At 49.6% G+C, this 14,899-nt stretch overlaps 1 protein-coding gene across 5 annotated transcripts in view; it reads right to left on the bottom strand.

Moving 5' to 3' along the window:
* The window catches only part of CALN1 (calneuron 1), a 536,579-nt gene that overhangs the window by 406,730 nt on the left and 114,950 nt on the right, over window positions 1–14,899 (bottom strand). The window contains exon 1 of one of the 5 annotated variants that reach the window (XM_061401836.1): window positions 9,153–10,100. The exons of 3 other annotated variants lie outside the window; for them this stretch is intronic. The gene's annotated coding sequence lies outside the window, so the exon portion shown is untranslated. Of the gene's footprint in view, window positions 1–1,795; window positions 1,858–9,152; window positions 10,101–14,899 lie in introns of those variants that run through there. One more of the 5 variants, XM_061401837.1, reaches the window with a different exon arrangement.

Here is a 14,899-nt window from a genome sequence, read left to right as displayed (position 1 = left end):
TGGATCCAGAAAGACAAAAATAATGCAAGTGATTTGTAATCATGATGCTAACTTTTGGGCTCCAATACCTGAGCAATAACATTTCAATATTCAGAGATGAACTTTTAATGAATATTCAATTGCTCTATTGTTCTTTATAAGAATACAAAGTGGAAAAGGCAGGATCCGGGCCCCTTGTTCTCCAAACTCGGATGAACTAAGGAGGCCATACTCTCATGAAAAAGCGATGATCCCAGAAGCCCTCCTTGTGAGGCTAAGTAAGTCTGGAACATGTTTCTTCTAACTGGGCCCTGTTCTCTGGCAGCACCTCAGTTCAGTTCAGTTCAGTCGCTCAGTCATGTCCGACTCTTTGCGACCCCATGGCAGCACCTGGAGCTGGTTAAAAATGCAGGCTCCCAGCCTGCTCCAGACCCGGCATCAGAACTTGCACTTGAACAAGATCCTCAGGCGATTGGCAGGCACTCTCCTTAGAGGAAAGCAAGTTGGCTGTACAGTGGAATCACCTGGGGTGGGGGTGGGGCGAGAACCTTGTCCCATTTCGCTCCTTCCCCCACCCTCACAGCGACGATTCAGGTTTCACTGGCCTGGGATGTGATGGGGCACTGGGACATTTTTAAGGTTTCCCAGGGAACTCTAACATGCAGCAAAGTCTGTGAAGTACTGAACTAAACTCTCAAGTTCAGGTTCTAAAATTCAAATCCAGAGCCAGCCAAAGAAAAAGTGAAAGTTGCTCAGTCATGTCCGACTTTTTGCGACCCCATGGACTAAACAGTTCATGGAATTCTCCAGGCCAGAATACTGGAGTGGGTAGCCTTTCCCTTCATCGAGGGGATCTTCTCAACCCAGGGATCGTACCCAGGTCTTCCGCATTGCAAGCGGATTTTTTACCAGCTGAGCCACAAAGGAAGCCCAGAGCCAGCCAACCTCCCCCTAGAAAGATATGCATCACCTTTCCCAAGATCACAGCGGGGTCACCCACTCCCTGGAGTTCTACCTGATGAAGGGTCACCGTCCCAAGTCAGGCCCGGCCTCTGTCATGTACCTTTGTGTTTAAGATCACGGCCCTGTAGCCCCCAAGGTCCTGCAGGACATGGACACTCCCAGGGAAAGCTACCTGGCAGCACTGACTTGCTATTTCTTTCTTTCTTTCCTTCTCTCTGTCTCTCATGACAACCACAACACTCCAAATTAGAGGAAAGAACTCACTTATTTAGCAACACCTCTCATGCAAGGATCTCCAAGTACAGGGAATCCTCCGGCCAGCGGCTGGAACCCGCAGCCAGGAGAGTCCAGGGCACGTCCTCCCTGGCTTCAGTCCCTTCTAGTGTGCCAGATTCTGAGTCAGCCTGCGTCAGAACGAACGCCTTAAGCCCAAGGTCTCTGTGTGAGGACCCACTGACAGTACCCACCAGCATGTCTGTTTCCCTCCTCTTCAATTATATGATTCCTCCCTGTTGCCTCCTGCCCTTTGAAGGCTCCATGGATTCTGTGCTTCTGGGGTTTTGAAAGACACATCTACCTCCTTGGGTGTGAGAAGTTGAGAACTTTGGTGTTTATGTAAACACCAAAGGAGCCTTGTAGGAGCCTACATGTAAACACCCTGTAGGAGCCAAGCTGGGAGCCAGCAGTTCTTGAGTATACCGGGGCTCACAGGTTGGTTAGTGTTGGTACAACTAACTTGAGAGTTGAGTCTCCAAATGAAAGGAGAACCACCAGCCTCAGCTGAGGGCAGATGATATGTGTGGACTAGCTACCGCCAAGTGACTCGGGAACAAAAGGGACTGGGACAACTCACCAAACAGACTTGAAAACGCCATCCCCTCAGAGGACTCTTCGCAGCTCTATGTTCATGAGTCTGGCCAAAAGAAAAGTGATTTGACTAAAGTGATTTCACAAAGTCACACCTGATCTTTGTGGTAGAAAGTCTGCTTCTCTTTGGGAGAAGAGGGAAGGTGGAGATTTAACTAGTGAGTTACACATCTATCTCTAGAGGGGAGTCTATAGTGTAGTGAACCTGGGACCCTGAGTTGTCTGTTCATTTCTTCATCTGTAAAATGGGGGAAATGCTCATAATCAGAGAGTGGATGACACGTAGTAAGTACGATGCAAGTTTCCTAATATTACTTGTCACTTCCCGCTGGATCTGGAGTGTGTGTTTATGTGTCTGTGCATCAAATGAATCATCTACCATAGACCAGATGAAATAACAGAGCAACTGGTTTTAAGAATGAGCAGTGGGATGCTGGAGGCTGAATGGCTCCATCAATGTGCAGTACAGATGTTTTGAGGTTTTTCTTACCAGGCTATAAAAATGTTTACACAGTAATTAGGCCTGTTATCAGTACACAAACAGATTACACTTTACAGAATGAATGAACAGCACAAAAACCCTCCCATTTTTCATCAGGTTCAGCATGCTTTCCTAATTCTTGGGTTTACCAAAATAAATTCATTTTTCTGACAACACGGAGCGGGTGCCGAGTGTAGGGAAGAGGCCCTGGGGTGGGGAAATCGACTCTGTTTAACAGAACGCATGTCATGTGCTCTCTCCAGTCCTTCTTTCTCCGCATCTGTAAAATGAGATAACCAAGGTCCCTGCTCACTCATCAACTCCATGGTTCTATTACTTTTCAAGCATTCTCTTCTAAGAACGTCTTTGCTCTCCTCTTCCCCAAGAAAGGATGTGTTTAATTAAAGAACTGATGGGAAAGGTAGTAATTCTGCTGAATCACATGAGTCTCCCATCCAACACAGGAGCACGGAGTTGATGGCAGTTCAATCCTGACACTTCAGCCCCCAAGGCCAGTCTGCAGGATGAGACCATGAAGCACTTCCCAAACACATCCATGGCTCTGAGTAACACTCCATGGAATGCTTTGCTTTTCCTGTTTTCAAAGGATAATATTCCAAGGTAATAAACATGTCACCAAAATAATGAACCAAGCTCCCTGACTTGCACTTTCAAGTTTTCATAGGAGCAAACTTGTGTTAATGAAACAAAAGTGATTTGTAATCATAAACCCAACTTTGGGGTTCTAACACTAGAGTAATATTGTTTAAATGCTCAGAGATGAACTTTTAATGAATATTTAATTGCTCCATTTTTTATAAGTATAAAGTATGCTTTCAGTGAACACTCTGAATACTGAAAAGGCAAGAGGCCGTTTCTCCCAGCTAAATGATGTGTTCAAGTTTCCTAATGATTTTGTTTCAAGGGGGTAAAGGTCATCAAGGTTTCAAGCTCTAGAGGAAGGAGTCTGGGAGAGTCATTTGGAGAAAGGGTGACTTGTTACAGCAATATTCCAAAATCCTTCAACAAAATATAGATGGAGGTATTTGAAATGCTGAGGAAGAAAATCTAATGATACATGTACAAAAATATGAATGATCTGGGGAAGGAGAATGCAGAAAGGTGCTTTCGTTTTTTAAGGTAACATTTCCATATGACTTTAATTACTTTTTTTAAAAAAACAATGTTTGCTTTCATAATGAAAATATTTTTTAAGCATAAAACAAAGAGCCACCCACTGGACAGCTTGTACAAGGTTAAGCACCCTAATTTCGGCCCCAACCAGGACCCATGGGTTTTTCACATTAAAATTTCCAGAAATAAAACGGTAGGAAAAGAGTGTTTAGTTGATACAGTCTCAAAACACCCCATCCATGACATTGGTGGTCATCAGTGAATACATTAAAAAAAAAATTGGTTCTGATTATAAAAGAAATTTGAGCTCATTTTAAAAAAATCATTCATAATGCCAATTCCTTTGGACAAGCACTGTTAACATTTTAAGTCCACTTCTTTCTATTATTCTTCTATACCACATTTTTAAACAAAACTGAAATCATACTAGAAATGTGGTTTTGTCCATACCCACATTTAATTGGTACATGAGAAACCACTAAATTAAGGTCACTAAAGCATTTTCTCTCCATCTGTTACTCTCAAATACTACATTTCATTTTAGACTCTGATGAATAGAGATTCACATTCTTGCACTAAGGTAGTACACACAGAAGGCACAGCTGCCAGGGTGATCTTTTGAAAACAGAAATTGGATCATGTCAGTTTGCTGTTTAAAACCCCTCCTGGTCCTCCTAACTAATTCAGTATCAAATCCAAACTCTGCAGGGTGACCTCCGAGGCCCCCCATGAACTAGCCCCTACTTCTCGGTACACATCTCCTGCCATGCTAGCCTCCTTCCTGTTCCTCAACACACCCAGCAGTGTCTACCTCAGGACCTTTGCACTGGCAGATGACACTGCCTGGAAGTTCTTGCCTAGACCTTCTCCCAACTTACCCAGCTTAACTATGACTCCTCAGTAAGAACTTTCTTGACCACCCAATCTGAAGAAATCCCTGCCTTTTCCTCCATGATATCACCTAATTTTATTTTCCATTTTTGTTTTTTCATTGTCTTACACCACTAGAATATGAGAGTACCACCTCTATCTAATTGGCCATTGTCCCTGGTACCTGGTACAGAGATGCTCAATAAATACAGGATGAATGAATGAAAATGCTTTCAAACTACCCAGATTTGTGGGGCATGAGCTAAAGTAACCTATTTAAACAGGCCTTATCCTCAGCAGCACTGCCCCTTAATGAGACTTTTTAAAATAGGCTGTTACCTTCTCCCACGGCCTGATCACAGAGAACTGCCCACAGCTCTGCCAGTGAGGAAACAAGTGAGTTATTTAGTCTGGCCAGACTTTCATTTTGCTTATCCACCTCGTTACCTATGCTGGAAACTCTGTGGTCATGCTACACCCTTCCCTTCTCCTACTAATACTCCTACTCAATCAGTGAGTCCCACCAACTAACCCTCCTGTGGAGGACACGCCCAAGTCTTCCAGCAGATTTATTCCAGCTTCCTTTCAGAAAAACTACCTCTCCCCAGTCCAGTGAAATTTCAGAAAGCTATTCCTGATATGAAGACCCAAAGCTTTGCCAGTTAGAGATTTCCTCTGAGCATTTTGAATATAGCAGAATAATAATAATAATAATAAGATGATGATGATGATGATGGAGGGAAAGGATAGAGATCATTTACTTTCATAGCATCACCTGAGAGAAACCATAAGACTACTCCAGCCACCAAGATCCCCTCGACTACCTAATTCCCAACTGCTCCAAGCCTGGCTCTTCAGGCGTGTCCCCAGCCCTGTGAATTTCCATCAGAGCTTGTACAACATTCTCCTTGTGGGCTTTAGTTGCTAGCTAGAGCTGGTTTCTGTTGCTTGCAACCCAGAAACCCTAACTGAGAATTCTCCTAAATGTTTGCTCAATCCATCTCTTCTCCTCCATAGTCCCCACCATAGCCTCAGCTCCAGCCACCTCACCGGTATCTACGCCTCTGGTCTTCTCACTGCCAAATCCATTCTCCACAAGGTCTCCAACCAGACTTACCTAAAACTCCAATCTGACCTTGCCACTCGCCCCCTATTCCTGACCACAAGCATTCTGCTACCATTCCAGCCTCTTCTCTCGTCCTTCCCTGCCTCACTCTTGAAGCTCCAGGGGGTCCAAATTACCAGTTGCTTTATCATATCTTCCATGTGTTTTCTTACCTCTCCCATAACATCCTCTGCCTGGAATACCCATGGAGGACTGGCTACTTCATAGCCATCCTTCAAGCTCAGCTCAGACATCAGTGTCACACTAGACTGACTGCCTCCCATCTCTGCTCACAAATGTGTATCCCTCACACATGGTCTGCCTTCCCCATTAATGTGTAAATTTTCTGATGGCAGCCGCTGTGTCATATTCATCTCATGTTCATTTCTATATCCATACCACATAATAGGCACTGAATACATTTTTGTTCAATGTTAAATGATTAAAAACATCATTCACTCAGAAAGCCCCAGGTTGGATGCCACAACTGTGCTTTCATTTTCCTCCTTTCAAACCACATGCAGAATTAGCCTCCAAGGGAGCCACTGAGGGGTCAGCCAATGCCTTGCCCATCTTGAAGGACAGTTTCATTGTTTGCGAGTTGGGATGCACACTGTCTTAACAAGCACTGGAGGCTGTGGCTCGTTGCGCCGCCTAATGGTTCTCCATCATGAAAAGACATTTCAGACACTCTGACTACATCAGGTTAAGCTTCAAGGGAAGGGCAAAGATGTCACCCAATTCCATACCACTGTGGGCACAGAGAGGGAACAAGCGACCAAAGGCACCACCATCTATAATTAAGCCAGCGTGGACTTGAGCCCCACGTAGCTCCAATGTGGGCACACGTGGAGGGCAAGGCCTCCTTCCCTGACCCACTGCACAAGACAGAGCTCCTTCCATGCCTGAGTTTCCTTGTCAGGAATAAGGAATGAGATGCTGCCCTGGATTCACTCAGCACAGAAGGGGCACCCGCCTTGGGTCTGATCCTCGACAAGGCACTGAAGGTCAAAGGTTACTAAAACACTCTTCAGATCATGAGCAGCAGGGTGCAAAGAGCCCTGGACCTACAATCAGGAACACCAGCCTCTTAGAATCAAACCCTAACCCTGCCTCTTACCCACAAACTACCTGCTCACATGAAAGTTAGTTACCCACCTTCAGCATCAGTTTCCAAATATGAAACATGAAGGTTACGTGAGCTCCAATGTGTAGAAGTGTCTGACATCAAGAAGGGTCCCAGAAATCTGAATTAAGAGGGTGTGCAAAGGCCTTAAACGTCCAAGTTCTCTTTGAGCCACCAGAATTCCTCCCTATGTAAGAACTAGCGCCCCCTTCTGCCACCCAATGGGCACTGCAGAGGCTGTCGGAGCCAGCTAGCAGACAGTGCCAGGACCTAAGACCAGCCCTCAGATACATCTCTCCCACTGTTGATCCAGAAGCACGCCGTCCCTCCCAAAGCCACTTGCAACGGAAAAGAAATTTCTAGACGGCCGCCTAACCTTGCCCAATGCTTGGGCACTGATCAGAGGCCTCCCACTGTGGAGATAAACGTTAACCAAGCAGCCTTCACACCTGCACCCTCACCTCACCCCAATCCCCACCATCCCTTCGCAAGGAAAGGGAGCCGTGGGTCTCCATCACGTCCTGCCCATCATGTTCTCCATGGAACCAGCTGAATGAAATTATTTTCTTTCTGCAAACCCCTTTGCAGCACCCTCACTAAAGGCCTGATTACTGGCAGTAGTTACAGTCCAAGTTCAGAGAAAGGTAATCTCAATGAACAATTCTAAGAGGATTTAGCGCTCCTCCAATAAAATATCCGAGGGATTGGGTTTCCAGAGAGTTTTGTTTTCATTACTCCACTTGGATACAGTCAGTAACCAACATCAGTGTTGTAGACCAGCTTCTTGGTAAACATAGCTGTTTTTCAGGCAGCTACTGCCATTAAAAACCCACATGTCTGCAGTGAACTCAGAAAGGGGCGGGGGGGCCTCAGCTGGGCCTCCATTAGAACAGGCCGCGGGAAACACTGCCCAGGGGCATCCATCAGGCATGTGTAGGGGCCAATTGCCTAAGGAACTAGCAAAGTTTTGCAGCTCCTGGAGCCCAAAAATCCATCCTTAGCTGGGGGTGTCTCAAGAGAGCAGCAACACAGGCGTCGTCCGAACTGCCTCCAGACTTCACAGCCTCAAAGAACCAAGTAGCAAAGACAATTGAGATTCCATCAACACCTCCTTCTACCTGCAACACTTTTTTTTCCCCCAAAAATAGATGAAATGAAAACCACCAACAAACCAAGGAGGAGAGCTGCGGTCAGGGTTGGATGAAAACCGTGTCCTCCTCTGGCCTCAAGACAATTTCACACCAAATGGCTTTAAAACCCTTTCCAAGGCTCAGAGGCCTGAACTGAAAGAGAGTTTATCTTTTGGACTGCGAGTCAGCAGTTAAGGAAGCAGAACGTGGAAATCCTAAGAGTTATGAGTTTTCACTTTTGCACGAATGCTCTGTGTGTCTGGACACACGAAGGGAAGAAATCTACCCATTCCTCCTAGAGAAGGCCACCCCAACCCCATCCCTGAGGCTGTTCTTATATAGTTATTACTAGCACTAATCAGACTTCAGTGGGCACGACCTAACACAGCCACACACACCGGCACTGAGCTGTTCTCCCCCGAGCCCAGCAAAATACGGAGCTCAAGGCCTGGGGATGGCGCCCCAGTCTTGGGACCTCAGGAACTGCAGGCATCATTTCACGGGGCAAAGGACTTCATCAACACAAGGAAGGCGCTTTCCGCACACACACACTGGCCCTCAAAGAAAAAAATGAAGAGGGAAATGATGCTGGGGATGGGGGCAGAGGGCGCACGTGGCTGGCGCCTAGATAGCAAAAAGTAGCCCTCGCTCCACGTTCAGCACCCCATCCCGTCGGGGTGAGGCATCCTCCGCTCTCCCTGGCCCCGAGGCCGTCCCCAGAACTACCTGCTGCTGCCTAGGCGCCCTCAGGCCAAGTCTGAAGAAGTTCACTCCGCGTCGCGCCAGTCCGGGGACGCTGGGGCATCCAGTAAACCCAGACCGCCCGGCGGAGTCGGCGCCCGCCTCTGCCGGGGCGCGGGACTCTGGAAGCTGCCGGGGACCCAGAGGCCAGCTGAGTGACAGCCAGGTCCCACGCTGGGCTGCCGGAGGGCTCCGGGTGATCCCGCGCTCCCCAGGGCCGGCAGACACCGGGCGGTGGCGGCGAGGAGCGTGCGCCCGGGAGGGCGAATAGCCCTCGCCGGGGCTGGAGGTGGAGGGAATCCTCCCCCGAATGCCAGGACTCCCGGCTTCCCGGGTACCTGGAAGCCGCCCGGCTCTCCACCTGGGCTGCGGTGCAGTTCCTCTCCCTTCCACCGCCCAGGCGCCCGCGGCCGGGGGCGCGCAGACAAGCGGCTACCGGCGCCGGGGACTCGGCGAACGGCGCCCAGCCTGCAGCCCGCACAGTTCTGGGACACCCGGGTGGGACACCCGTCGCCCTGCCCGGACCCCACGCCCCCAGGCGGGCGGACACCCGCCACCCCCAGGGACAGCAAGGAGGCTCGGGCAACCCCCAGCCGCCCGGTGCCCTCTTCCAGCGCCAACAGGTATGGGAGGCGTTGTCGCCAGCCCGCCCACTCTGGGGCTAGGGCCCGCCACAGCCCCGGGCTTTGGGCACGGTGCAGAAGGGCGGACGGAGGGAAGAGGCGAGGGCGGGAGCGAGCGGGCGGCGGCACTCACCTCTGGCTGGGCCGGGGCCGGCCGCGCGGGCCCGCCGCCCCGAAGCCCGGGTTCCGAGGCGCCTCCGCGCGCGCCGGGGGCTTCCTCCGAGGCCCGCAGGGAGGAGGTGGCGCGGGGGGAGGCGCCGGCGGGCAGCGCTCAGCCTCACACTCACACCCCCGGCCGGCCGCCGCGGCCCCGCGCCGGCATCCTCGCTGCCGCCGGCTCCCACGGCGCCCCGGGCTGCTCCCCAAGCGCGCGCCGGGGTCGGCGCGAGCCCCTCGTCGGCTCGGAGCGCGATCTGGGCGCGCTCCTCTTGTCCTTGTCCTCGGCTCCCGTCTGGGGACGCTGCCCCGCACCCCGGCTCGGCGCGCGGCTCTACCCCTCCCGCTCCCGCTGGCCGTGCAGAGCCCCGGCGCGCGGGCTCAGCCCATGTGCGCGGCTGCCTCGCTGCGCCCCGAAGCCTAGTGGCCGAGGCCCCGCCGGAGTTGCGCGCCCTAGAAACTCCATGCAGCTCCGGCCTCCTCCCCGGCTCCTCCCCAGCGGGCCCCCCGGGGCCTTGAGGCAGCCCGCGGCGCTGTCCCCGCCCTGCCTTCGCCCGCGTCAGGAGCCGGGTTTCTGGGCGCGCCTCGCCTCGGAGGGTCCGGGAGCCCCCACCCCCACCCCTCCGCCTCGCCAATGGCTCCCTCGGTTTCCAGGCAGCGCAACCTGAGGAACGCCTCGGCGCGCGCGCACTCACACTCGCTCACACACACACACACACACACACACGCACTGCACACACAGGCACACGCGCGCGGGGGGCGAACTGGAGCTTGGCAGACGGTCCTCCTTCCTTCCTCCCCAAAGAAGCTGCCCACGTTAACTCCGGCAAACTGCTGTTCCCCGTATTGGACAGCTCACCGAAGCGCCCCCCACCTTAACTACTTCATCCCCGGCGCCAGGATCACACCTGCATCCGCGCCCAGGGATAGGGCAGGCGCCGAGTTAAGGTACTGGAGGCCAGAACTGGGGGAGGAGGAGGGTTCGGGGTGCCCACCGCAGTATCACCTAGGGAGGCACTTCTGCAGCGACCGCCTGCTGACCTCTGATCCCGCTCCCGGGGGGTCTGAGAACACGTGGTTTGGCCCCTCACCTCCCTTCCCAAGGTCACAGAATGGATTCGATGACGGGTTGAAGGTGCCTGGACACAGGTGTGAGCTTGACATCTCGAAGACTGTCTGCAACCTGCCCTCACACTGCCCTCTGCCACGTCCATACCCAGATAGGCCCCTTTCCTCCCCTGCCCCATGCCTCAAGGGCAACCCTTTAACCGAGTCTCCAGTCACCTTTTCTAGTCCCCTACCTGTCTACCTCTCATGTGCCCAGAAGCTGACAAACTACACAGTGCTACTAAGGTTTGTGTTGCAAAAAGAAAAAATCAAAAGCATCAGGAGGCATCTCAGTCTGTCCCACAGACAAACACCTACCAGTCTCCTTCTGCCCCTCCCAAGGGTGTGCCATAGGAGAAGGAACTCACCTGGCTGGAGCAGACTAGTCTTTCCTGACAGCACCCTCTTTTCCAAGGTCCCCAGTTTCTTGCCCCCCTCTAGGTGGCAGAAAGACTATGCCACCAGCTCAGATTCTTCCAATTCCCAGTATCAAAGAAAAGAGATACATAAACATTCTCACACCAATCAGAAGCAAAGCAGGCAATACTGCCCTAAGCCTCTGGTCCAAATAGCTCAGTAATCACCTTTCTTCTGGCTGGTGCAGGTGCCAAGAGAATGTGGGCATTGGTGCTGCCAGCCAGGGGCACAAGTTAATCAGGGTCCCCTCCTTGCCTGCACCTCCTGGTTTGCACCCTGGGTGTGGTTCCTCTGAGCCCTAGTAACACACTCATTGCTGATACTATACCTTGGGCATTCAACCTTTGCTACCCTGTATTCTCCTATCTTTTCTTGTACCTGCCCTACTTCCCAAATTATCTTCTTAAGCCACTGGCTGAATCTTATGTACATAGTTCAACGATGTACATAGAAATCGTTTCCAGAAGTTTTTCTGAAAGGTCACAGGCACATGAACTAATAGAGTTGGTAGAGTTCAGAAGCATCTTTCCCTCTGAAAGTTTGGATGAAAGCTGCATCTTCTAGCAATGTTTCCTCCCCTAGCAATCAGTTGTTTTGGCATTTTCTGGATGGCAACCAGGTCACCAAAGAGCCTTAAGCGAGTCTACAAACACACATGGAGCTCCTGGTACAAAGTAGATTTAACCCTTTAACCAGAGGAGGACACGTCTATCAGATCTCTGCCCTCACTGCTTGTGTGAATGTGGGTAAGTTGTTTGTTCTCTCTAAATCTTGCTGTCCTCTATAAAGAATGGACTGTGGACACAGAGGAGGAAGGAGAGGGTGGGATGGACTGAGGGAGCAGCACGGACATACATACGCCGTGTGTGAAGTAGCTGGTGGGAGCTGCTGTGCAGCACGGGGAGCTCAGCTCCGTGCTCTGTGCTGGCCAAGAAGGGCTGGATGGGAGATGGGAGGGAGGCTCCTGAGGGAGGGGATATATGTATACAGATAGCTGATTCATATTGTTGTACCGAAGAAACTAACACAACATTGTAAAGCAAATACACTCCAATTAAATAAGTAAACAAAAACCTCACTGTCCCCAGTGAGGTAAAAATGGGGATTTTGTCACTTCTACATCAGCCCTTCCCCTGTCTTTCCTTCCTTTATTTTACCTTCAATAAATATCTTTACTTCAAGTGCCCAAGACAGTCAAGGGTAGGGGGTGATGAAGGGTCTGTTGCATTCTGAAAAGAAATGAGCAGAAAAAGAAAAAATCATCTGGGTACGTGTTGGAGGACAACGTTTTCCATGTATCTTATCAAAGTGCAGACTATGGAATGCATTGGCTTCTTTACAATACACATTCTTTACTTTGTGGCAAGAGGTTAGAGTGGTTTGTTAGGCAGCAACAGATAGTCAAAACGAAATTTGGTACCTGGAAGTAGACTGCTGCTGTAACCAACACTTAAAACATTGGCTCTGGGACTGGACAATGAACAGAAGCTAGATGTGCCCCATAAGACTGTTAGTGAAAGCTGCAAGGGCCTCAGGAAGACTCTTGGAGAGGACCTGAAGGACACTGAGAACACTGTTCCTGGACAAAAGAGCACCTAAGCCATGGACTGATGGGTCAGTTAGCAAGACATGACAGATGAGAAGGCAACCTAATGAGTTCATGGACCTGACTAGAAGAGTTCCAAGTAGAGCACAGAAGAAGCCAACTGGGCTTTTTGAGATGCCTATGATGAAAGACAAGCGGAGATGAATTAAAGCAGAAATTATTCCCCTTTTTGTGGTAGAATTTAGAGGAAATAGAACCAGGACCTGCTGGGTTAGAGTGGAGAACTGTTCCTCCTGATTCTGACATCTCCTTGCAAAAACATTCAAATCCCGGGGCAGTAAAATGTGGTCTGCAGATAAAGATGAAGTTAGGGATGAGGCAGTCAGAACTTTTGTTAAGACCTCACACAGGGACTCCCCTGGTGGTCCAGTGGTTGAGAATCTGCCTGCTAATGCAGGCAACACAGGTTTGATCCCTTTCCATGAAATAAGATCCCACATGCCACAAGGCAACTGAAGCCCATGTGCCTCATTTAGAGAGTAGCCCTCATACAGCAGCAAGGAGCCCAGTGTGCTACAGCAAAGACCCAGCACAATTAAAAAAAAACCTCACACATACTTAAGTGCAGGCCTAAACGAGCTTTCAAGAATCTTAGAGATATGGTGCCTCAGCCGCCTCACCAATAGCTTGAGTCACAGTAAGTCCTCAATAGTTTTAAAGAAAACATATCAGATATGCAGATGACATCACCCTTATGGCAGAAAGTGAAGAAGAACTAAAGAGCCTCTTGATGATAGTGGAAGAGGAGAGTGAAAAAGTTGGCTTAAAGCTCAACATTCAGAAAACTAAGATCATGGCATCTGGTCCCATCACTTCATGGCAAATAGATGGGGAAACAGTAGGAACAGTGGCTGACTTTATTTTTGCGGGCTCCAACATCACTGCAGATGGTGACTGCAGCCATGAAATTAAAAGACACTTACTCCTTGGAAGGAAAGTTATGACCAACCTAGACAGTATATTAAAAAGCAGAGACATTATTTTGCCAACAAAGGTCCGTCTAGTCAAGGCTATGGTTTTTCCAGTAGTCATGTATGGATGTGAGAACTGGACTATAAAGAAAGCTGAGCATTGAAGAACTGATGCTTTTGAGAGTCCCTTGGACTGCAAGGAGATCCAAACAGTCCATCTTAAAGGAGATCAGTCCTGGGTGTTCATTGGAAAGACTGATGTTGAAGCTGAAACTCCAATACTTTGGCCACCTGATGTGAAGAACTGACTCATTTGAAAAGACCCTGATGCTGGGAAAGATTGAAGGCGAGAGGAGACGGGGATGACAGAGGATGAGATGGTTGGATGGCATCACCGACTCGATGGACATGGGTTTGGGTGGACTCCGGGAGTTGGTGATGGACAGGGAGGCCTGGCGTGTTGCGGTTTATGGGGTCGCTAAGAGTCAGACACAATGGAGCGAATGAACTGGAACTGGATCAGTTTGGAACTAAAAGGGACAGAGGTGGTACAAAAGGAAAGAAGGCCTCTGGATCCCCAACCCTTAATGGCTGCACACAGGAGCCATTTCTTCTGAGGGAGAAGGACTCTTGGAGGAACCAAGAGCCCAAAAGATAAAGCCAAGAGCCGTGAAGAATCATTCCCAAGAAGCAGGACTGGGTCTTAATTAAAGAACTGATGACATGCTCCCAGCTGGATTTCAGAACTGCTGTGAACTGGAGTGACTGCTATAGGAAACACTACCTACATCCTCCCTTACTGAATGGGTGTCCATTGCAATTGGGCTTCCCCCAGGGCTCACTGGGTAAAGAATACATCTGCAGTGCAGGAGACACAGAAGACAGGTTAGATCCCTCTGTTGGGAAGATCCCCTGGAAGAGGAAATAGCAACCCACTCCAGTATTCTTACCCGAAAAAATCCCATGGACAGAAGGACACTAGCGGACTAGATTCCATGGGGTTGCAAAGAGTCACTCAGTCACAACAGCGACTGGCAGTCACACTCTAAGTAAACTCTATCAAAGTTACTGTATCTCTGCCTCACTGCCGTATGTGGGGTGTTTAGAGGAGAGGCAAAAGGAGCTCACAGATCTTCAGGCTGAGAAAACCTGCCCTGAACCTGCTTTAGATAAACAGATCCAGGACCTGTGAGCATGGTGCCCACAAGGAGATGAGACTTTCTGGAGCTTGTGAATGTGTCTGGATATGTTTTATGTTAGAAGAATATAAATAATGCTTGGCTGAAGGGGAATTTTTGACTGTGTTGAATTAAAGATGGCTTTAAATTCTTTAATATTCCTGTCATCAAGTTGGAATCTACGGAACTTCTCTGGTGGCTAAGACTTCATGCTCCCAAGGCAGGGGGCCTGGGTTCATCCCCTGGTCAGAGAACTAAGAGTTCACATGCCACAACCAACGATCCTGCATACCACAACTAAAAACCCTGCATGCTGCAAGTAAAGATCCCACGTGCTGCAACTAAGACCCAGCCCAGGCAAATAAATTAACTTTTTAAAAAAATTGGAATCTACATCACTCTTCCCTTGAATCTGGACTATCTGGATTCCCTTGATATCCTGCTCTAGCTAGGATACGTTACTTCTTTAATCGAATAAAGAATTAAAGTTATTTTTGTGCCAGGT

This window comes from Bos javanicus, chromosome 25 (genome assembly GCF_032452875.1).
Source record: "Bos javanicus breed banteng chromosome 25, ARS-OSU_banteng_1.0, whole genome shotgun sequence".
Lineage (NCBI taxonomy): Eukaryota > Metazoa > Chordata > Mammalia > Artiodactyla > Bovidae > Bos > Bos javanicus.
The sequence above is the reverse complement of the archived record's forward strand: the minus strand, read 5'-3'. Positions and strand labels throughout refer to the sequence as shown.